Consider the following 7,500-nt stretch of genomic DNA (forward strand, 5'->3'; position numbering starts at 1 on the left):
ACAGTGCGCCTTTGCTGGGTGCGTTGTGGACATTGTAGGCACCCCGAGACACTGGTGGAACGCGGCGGGACTTGTGGGACTCGAACCTGGGTGTGATTTTGGACCAAATTCGGGACTTTTGCCCACTTTTCTTCCCAATCACAGTGCGCCTTTGCTGGGTGCGTTGTGGACATTGTAGGCACCCCGGAACCCTGGTGGAACGCGGCGGGACTTGTGGGACTCGAACCTGGGTGTGATTTTGGACCAAATTCGGGACTTTTGCCCACTTTCCCAACTTTTCTTCCCAATCACAGTGCGCCTTTGCTGGGTGCGTCGTGGACATGTCAGGCACCCCGGAACCCTGGTGGAACGCGGCGGGACTTGTGGGACTCGAACCTGGGTGTGATTTTGAATCAAATTTGGGACTTTTGCCCACTTTCCCAACTTTTCTTCCCAATCACAGTGCGCCTTTGCTGGGTGCGTCGTGGACATGTCAGGCACCCCGGAACCCTGGTGGAACGCGGCGGGACTAAGTTCCAAGAGGGCGTTTTTGCCCCCCTCCAAACTCCCTCTCTTTGTTTATAGTGCATATTTTCTGCTGGATCTACTCTCTATTTACTCCAAGGAAAAAAACTAGCCGGTCGCGGCAAATTTTTACAATCGGTCGCCAAACTACGGCACGAGGGCCGAACGCGGTACGCCGGCGTCCAAGATACGGCCCGGGGATTTTTTTGATTTTTTGGGCTTTTTTTGATTTTTTTGGACATGTTGGGCATCCCAGGACTCGGGTGCGACTGCAGGACGTGTGGGGCTCTAACCTGGGTGTGGTTTTTGGTCATTTTTCCGGACTTTTGCCCACTTTCCCAACTTTTCTTCCCAATCACAGTGCGCCTTTGCTGGGTGCGTTGTGGACATTGTAGGCACCCCGGAACCCTGGTGGAACGCGGCGGGACTTGTGGGACTCGAACCTGGGTGTGATTTTGGACCAAATTCGGGACTTTTGCCCACTTTCCCAACTTTTCTTCCCAATCACAGTGCGCCTTTGCTGGGTGCGTTGTGGACATTGTAGGCACCCCGGGACACTGGTGGAACGCGGCGGGACTTGTGGGACTCGAACCTGGGTATAATTTTGGATCAAATTCGGGACTTTTGCCCACTTTTCCAACTTTTCTTCCCCACTCACAGTGCGCCTTTGCTGGGTGCGTTTTGGGCATGTGGGGGGCACCTCGGACTCGGGTGGGACGCGGCGGGACTTGTGGCACTCGTACCTGGGTGTGATTTTTGATCATTTTGTGGACTTTTCCCCAGACACTCTCCACTTGTCTACCCCACTTCCCCTGTGACTTTGCTGGGGGGGCGTTTCCCCGCTGTCCTTTGTAGTGTAAGGGTTACTTTTCTTTTTTTTCTGTCTGAAAATAGGGCCCCAAAAGGCCTCACACTCCCCGGGAAGACCTGATGGACGCCTCGGCGTCACTGAAACAGGCCAATCTGTCTGAAAATATGGCCCACGAAAGGCCTCACATTCCCCGGGAAGACCTGATGGACGCCCCGGCGTCACCGAAATACGGCAAACTGTCTGAAAATAGGGGCTCCAAGGGTTCCCCACTCTTTCTGGCCCACAAAAGGCCTCTCATTCCCCGGGAACACCTGTAGGACTCCCCGGCGTCAAGGAAATACGCCAAACCGTCTGAAAATAGGGGCCCAAAAGAACTGGAAATAATGTGTTTAATTTGGGGGGTGATGTCTATAATTATGGGGGTGCATTGGAGGCGGGAGTCCACTGGAGGGCTCCACACCGTCTGAATATAGGGCCCCAAAAGGCCTGGAATTAATGTATTTAATTTGGGGGGTGCATTTGCAGCGGGAGTCCACCGGAGGGCTCCATTTCCCCACTCTTTTGTTGACATATGGCCACAAAAGGCCTCTCATTCCCCGGGAAGACCTGATGGACGCCCCGGCGTCACCGAAATAAGCCAAACTGTCTGAAAATAGGGGCTCCAAGGGTTCCCCACTCTTTCTGGCCCACAAAAGGCCTCTCATTCCCCGGGAAGACCTGATGGACGCCCCGGCGTCACCGAAATAAGCCAAACTGTCTGAAAATAGGGGCTCCAAGGGTTCCCCACTCTTTCTGGCCCACAAAAGGCCTCTCATTCCCCGGGAACACCAAAAGAACTGGAAATAATGTATCACAGTGCGCCTTTGCTGGGTAAGTTGTGGACATTGTAGGCACCCCGGCACTCTGGTGGAACGCGGCGGGACTTGTGGGACCTTAACCTGGGTATAATTTTGGATCAAATTCGGGACTTTTGCCCACTTTCCCAACTTTTCTTGCCCACTCACAGTGCGCCTTTGCTGGGTAAGTTGTGGACATTGTAGGCACCCCGGCACTCTGGTGGAACGCGGCGGGACTTGTGGGACTCGAACCTGGGTGTGATTTTGGACCAAATTCGGGACTTTTGCCCACTTTCCCAACTTTTCTTCCCAATCACAGTGCGCCTTTGCTGGGTGCGTTGTGGACATTGTAGGCACCCCGGAACCCTGGTGGAACGCGGCGGGACTTGTGGGACTCGAACCTGGGTGTGATTTTGGACCAAATTCGGGACTTTTGCCCACTTTCCCAACTTTTCTTCCCAATCACAGTGCGCCTTTGCTGGGTGCGTCTTAGGCATTGTAGGCACCCCGGAACACTGGTGGAACGCGGCGGGACTTGTGGGACTCGAACCTGGGTGTGATTTTGGACCAAATTCGGGATTTTTGCCCACTTTCCCAACTTTTCTTCCCAATCACAGTGCGCCTTTGCTGGGTAAGTTGTGGACATTGTAGGCACCCCGGAACCCTGGTGGAACGCGGCGGGACTTGTGGGACTCGAACCTGGGTGTGATTTTGGACCAAATTCGGGACTTTTGCCCACTTTCCCAACTTTTCTTCCCAATCACAGTGCGCCTTTGCTGGGTGCGTTGTGGACATTGTAGGCACCCCGGAACCCTGGTGGAACGCGGCGGGACTTGTGGGACTCGAACCTGGGTGTGATTTTGGACCAAATTCGGGACTTTTGCCCACTTTCCCAACTTTTCTTCCCAATCACAGTGCGCCTTTGCTGGGTGCGTTGTGGACATTGTAGGCACCCCGGAACCCTGGTGGAACGCGGCGGGACTTGTGGGACTCGAACCTGGGTGTGATTTTGGACCAAATTAGGGACTTTTGCCCACTTTCCCAACTTTTCTTCCCAATCACAGTGCGCCTTTGCTGGGTGCGTTGTGGACATTGTAGGCACCCCGGAACCCTGGTGGAACGCGGCGGGACTTGTGGGACTCGAACCTGGGTGTGATTTTGGACCAAATTCGGGACTTTTGCCCACTTTCCCAACTTTTCTTCCCAATCACAGTGCGCCTTTGCTGGGTGCGTTGTGGACATTGTAGGCACCCCGAGACACTGGTGGAACGCGGCGGGACTTGTGGGACTCGAACCTGGGTGTGATTTTGGACCAAATTCGGGACTTTTGCCCACTTTCCCAACTTTTCTTCCCAATCACAGTGCGCCTTTGCTGGGTGCGTTGTGGACATTGTAGGCACCCCGAGACACTGGTGGAACGCGGCGGGACTTGTGGGACTCGAACCTGGGTGTGATTTTGGACCAAATTCGGGACTTTTGCCCACTTTTCTTCCCAATCACAGTGCGCCTTTGCTGGGTGCGTTGTGGACATTGTAGGCACCCCGGAACCCTGGTGGAACGCGGCGGGACTTGTGGGACTCGAACCTGGGTGTGATTTTGGACCAAATTCGGGACTTTTGCCCACTTTCCCAACTTTTCTTCCCAATCACAGTGCGCCTTTGCTGGGTGCGTCGTGGACATGTCAGGCACCCCGGAACCCTGGTGGAACGCGGCGGGACTTGTGGGACTCGAACCTGGGTGTGATTTTGAATCAAATTTGGGACTTTTGCCCACTTTCCCAACTTTTCTTCCCAATCACAGTGCGCCTTTGCTGGGTGCGTCGTGGACATGTCAGGCACCCCGGAACCCTGGTGGAACGCGGCGGGACTAAGTTCCAAGAGGGCGTTTTTGCCCCCCTCCAAACTCCCTCTCTTTGTTTATAGTGCATATTTTCTGCTGGATCTACTCTCTATTTACTCCAAGGAAAAAAACTAGCCGGTCGCGGCAAATTTTTACAATCGGTCGCCAAACTACGGCACGAGGGCCGAACGCGGTACGCCGGCGTCCAAGATACGGCCCGGGGATTTTTTTTGATTTTTTGGGCTTTTTTTGATTTTTTTGGACATGTTGGGCATCCCAGGACTCGGGTGCGACTGCAGGACGTGTGGGGCTCTAACCTGGGTGTGGTTTTTGGTCATTTTTCCGGACTTTTGCCCACTTTTCCAACTTTTCTTCCCAATCACAGTGCGCCTTTGCTGGGTGCGTTTTGGGCATGTGGGGGGCACCTCGGACTCGGGTGGGACGCGGCGGGACTTGTGGCACTCGTACCTGTGTGTGATTTTTGATCATTTTGTGGACTTTTCCCCAGACACTCTCCACTTGTCTACCCCACTTCCCCTGTGACTTTGCTGGGGGGGCGTTTCCCCGCTGTCCTTTGTAGTGTAAGGGTTACTTTTCTTTTTTTTCTGTCTGAAAATAGGGCCCCAAAAGGCCTCACACTCCCCGGGAAGACCTGATGGACGCCTCGGCGTCACTGAAACAGGCCAATCTGTCTGAAAATATGGCCCACGAAAGGCCTCACATTCCCCGGGAAGACCTGACGGACGCCCCGGCGTCACCGAAATACGGCAAACTGTCTGAAAATAGGGGCTCCAAGGGTTCCCCACTATTTCTGGCCCACAAAAGGCCTCTCATTCCCCGGGAACACCTGTAGGACTCCCCGGCGTCAAGGAAATACGCCAAACCGTCTGAAAATAGGGGCCCAAAAGAACTGGAAATAATGTGTTTAATTTGGGGGGTGATGTCTATAATTATGGGGGTGCATTGGAGGCGGGAGTCCACTGGAGGGCTCCACACCGTCTGAATATAGGGCCCCAAAAGGCCTGGAATTAATGTCTTTAATTTGGGGGGTGCATTTGCAGCGGGAGTCCACCGGAGGGCTCCATTTCCCCACTCTTTTGTTGACATATGGCCACAAAAGGCCTCTCATTCCCCGGGAAGACCTGATGGACGCCCCGGCGTCACCGAAATAAGCCAAACTGTCTGAAAATAGGGGCTCCAAGGGTTCCCCACTCTTTCTGGCCCACAAAAGGCCTCTCATTCCCCGGGAACACCTGTAGGACTCCCCGGCGTCAAGGAAATCCGCCAAACTGTCTGAAAATAGGGCCCCAAAAGAACTGGAAATGATGCCTTTAATTTGGGGGGTGATGTCTTTAATTTGGGGGGTGCATTGGAGGCGGGAGTCCACTGGAGGGCTACACACCGTCTGAATATAGGGCCCCAAAAGGCCTGGAATTAATGTATTTAATTTGGGGGGTGCATTTGCAGCGGGAGTCCACCGGAGGGCTCCATTTCCCCACTCTTTTGTTGACATATGGCCACAAAAGGCCTCTCATTCCCCGGGAAGACCTGATGGACGCCCCGGCGTCACCGAAATAAGCCAAACTGTCTGAAAATAGGGGCTCCAAGGGTCCCCCACTCTTTCTGGCCCACAAAAGGCCTCTCATTCCCCGGGAACACCAAAAGAACTGGAAATAATGTGTTTAATTCAGGGTGCATTTGCAGCGAGTGTCCACCAGAGGGCTCCAATTCCCCAGCTATAGTCCTGGTACTCTAAAATGATGGCACTTAGTCAAATTTCCGCCTTTTTTTGATGACTTCCAACTAGGAGAGGGACTAATTTTGAGTTCCGGACCCGGGTGGAGAACCATAGCAGGTCGGCCTTCTTAAAGGGAAATGCTCCTAGGCACTTAGTCAAATTTCCGCCTTTTTTTTGGACTTCCAGCGAGGAGAGGGGCTAATTTGGCCTTCCGTACCCAGGTGGAGAACCATAGCACGTCGGCCTTCTTAAAGGGACATCCTCCTAGGCACTTAGTCAAATTCACGCCTTTTTTTTGGACTTCCAGCGAGGAGAGGGGCTAATTTTGCTTTCCGTACCCGGGTGGAGAACCATAGCACGTCGGCCTTCTTAAAGGGACATCCTCCTAGGCACTTAGTCAAATTCACGCCTTTTTTTTGGACTTCCAGCGAGGAGAGGGACTAATTTTGCTTTCCGTACCCGGGTGGAGAACCATAGCACGTCGGCCTTCTTAAAGGGAAATGCTCCTAGGCACTTAGTCAAATTCACGCCTTTTTTTTGGACTTCCAGCGAGGAGAGGGACAATTTTGCTTTCCTGACCCAGGTGGAGAACCATAGCACGTCGGCCTTCTTAAAGGGACATCCTCCTAGGCACTTAGTCAAATTCACGCCTTTTTTTTGGACTTCCAGCGAGGAGAGGGACAATTTGGCGTTCCTGACCCAGGTGGAGAACCATAGCAGGTCGGCCTTCTTAAAGGGACATGCTCCTAGGCACTTAGTCAAATTTACACCTTTTTTTTTGGACTTCCAGCGAGGAGAGGGACTAATTTGGCGTTCCGTACCCAGGTAGAGAACCAAGGCACGTCGGCCTTCTTAAGGGGACATCCTCCTAGACACTTAGTCAAATTCACGCCTTTTTTTTTGGACTTCCAGCGAGGAGAGGGACAATTTTGCGTTCCTGACCCAGGTGGAGGACCATAGCACGTCGGCCTTCTTAAAGGGAAATGCTCCTAGACACTTAGTCAAATTTACCAAACTTTTCTATAGAGCCCTGGTACTCTAAAATGATGACACATAGACAAAAAACCAAACTTTTCTATAGAGGCCTGGTACTCTAAAATAATGACACTTAGTCAAATTCACGCCTTTTTTTTTGGACTTCCAGCTAGGAGAGGGACTAATTTGGCGTTCTGTACCCAGGTGGAGAACCAAGGGACGTCGGCCTTCTTAAGGGGACATCCTCCTAGGCACTTAGTCAAATTTACACCTTTTTTTTGGACTTCCAGCGAGGAGAGGGACTAATTTGGCGTTCCGTACCCAGGTGGAGAACCATAGCAGGTCGGCCTTCTTAAAGGGACATCCTCCTAGGCACTTAGTCAAATTTACGCCTTTTTTTTGGACTTCCAGCGAGGAGAGGGACTAATTTGGCGTTCCGTACCCAGGTGGAGAACCATAGCAGGTCGGCCTTCTTAAAGGGAAATGCTCCTAGGCACTTAGTCAAATTCACGCCTTTTTTTTGGACTTCCAGCGAGGAGAGGGACAATTTTGCTTTCCTGACCCAGGTGGAGAACCATAGCACGTCGGCCTTCTTAAAGGGACATCCTCCTAGGCACTTAGTCAAATTCACGCCTTTTTTTTGGACTTCCAGCGAGGAGAGGGACTAATTTGGCGTTCCAGACCCAGGTGGAGAACCATAGCAGGTCGGCCTTCTTAAAGGGACATGCCCCTAGACACTTAGTCAAATTTACGCCTGAAAATAGGGCCCCAAAAGAACTGGAAATAATGTCTTTAAT

Source organism: Nerophis lumbriciformis, unplaced genomic scaffold (genome assembly GCF_033978685.3).
Source record: "Nerophis lumbriciformis unplaced genomic scaffold, RoL_Nlum_v2.1 HiC_scaffold_759, whole genome shotgun sequence".
NCBI lineage: Eukaryota > Metazoa > Chordata > Actinopteri > Syngnathiformes > Syngnathidae > Nerophis > Nerophis lumbriciformis.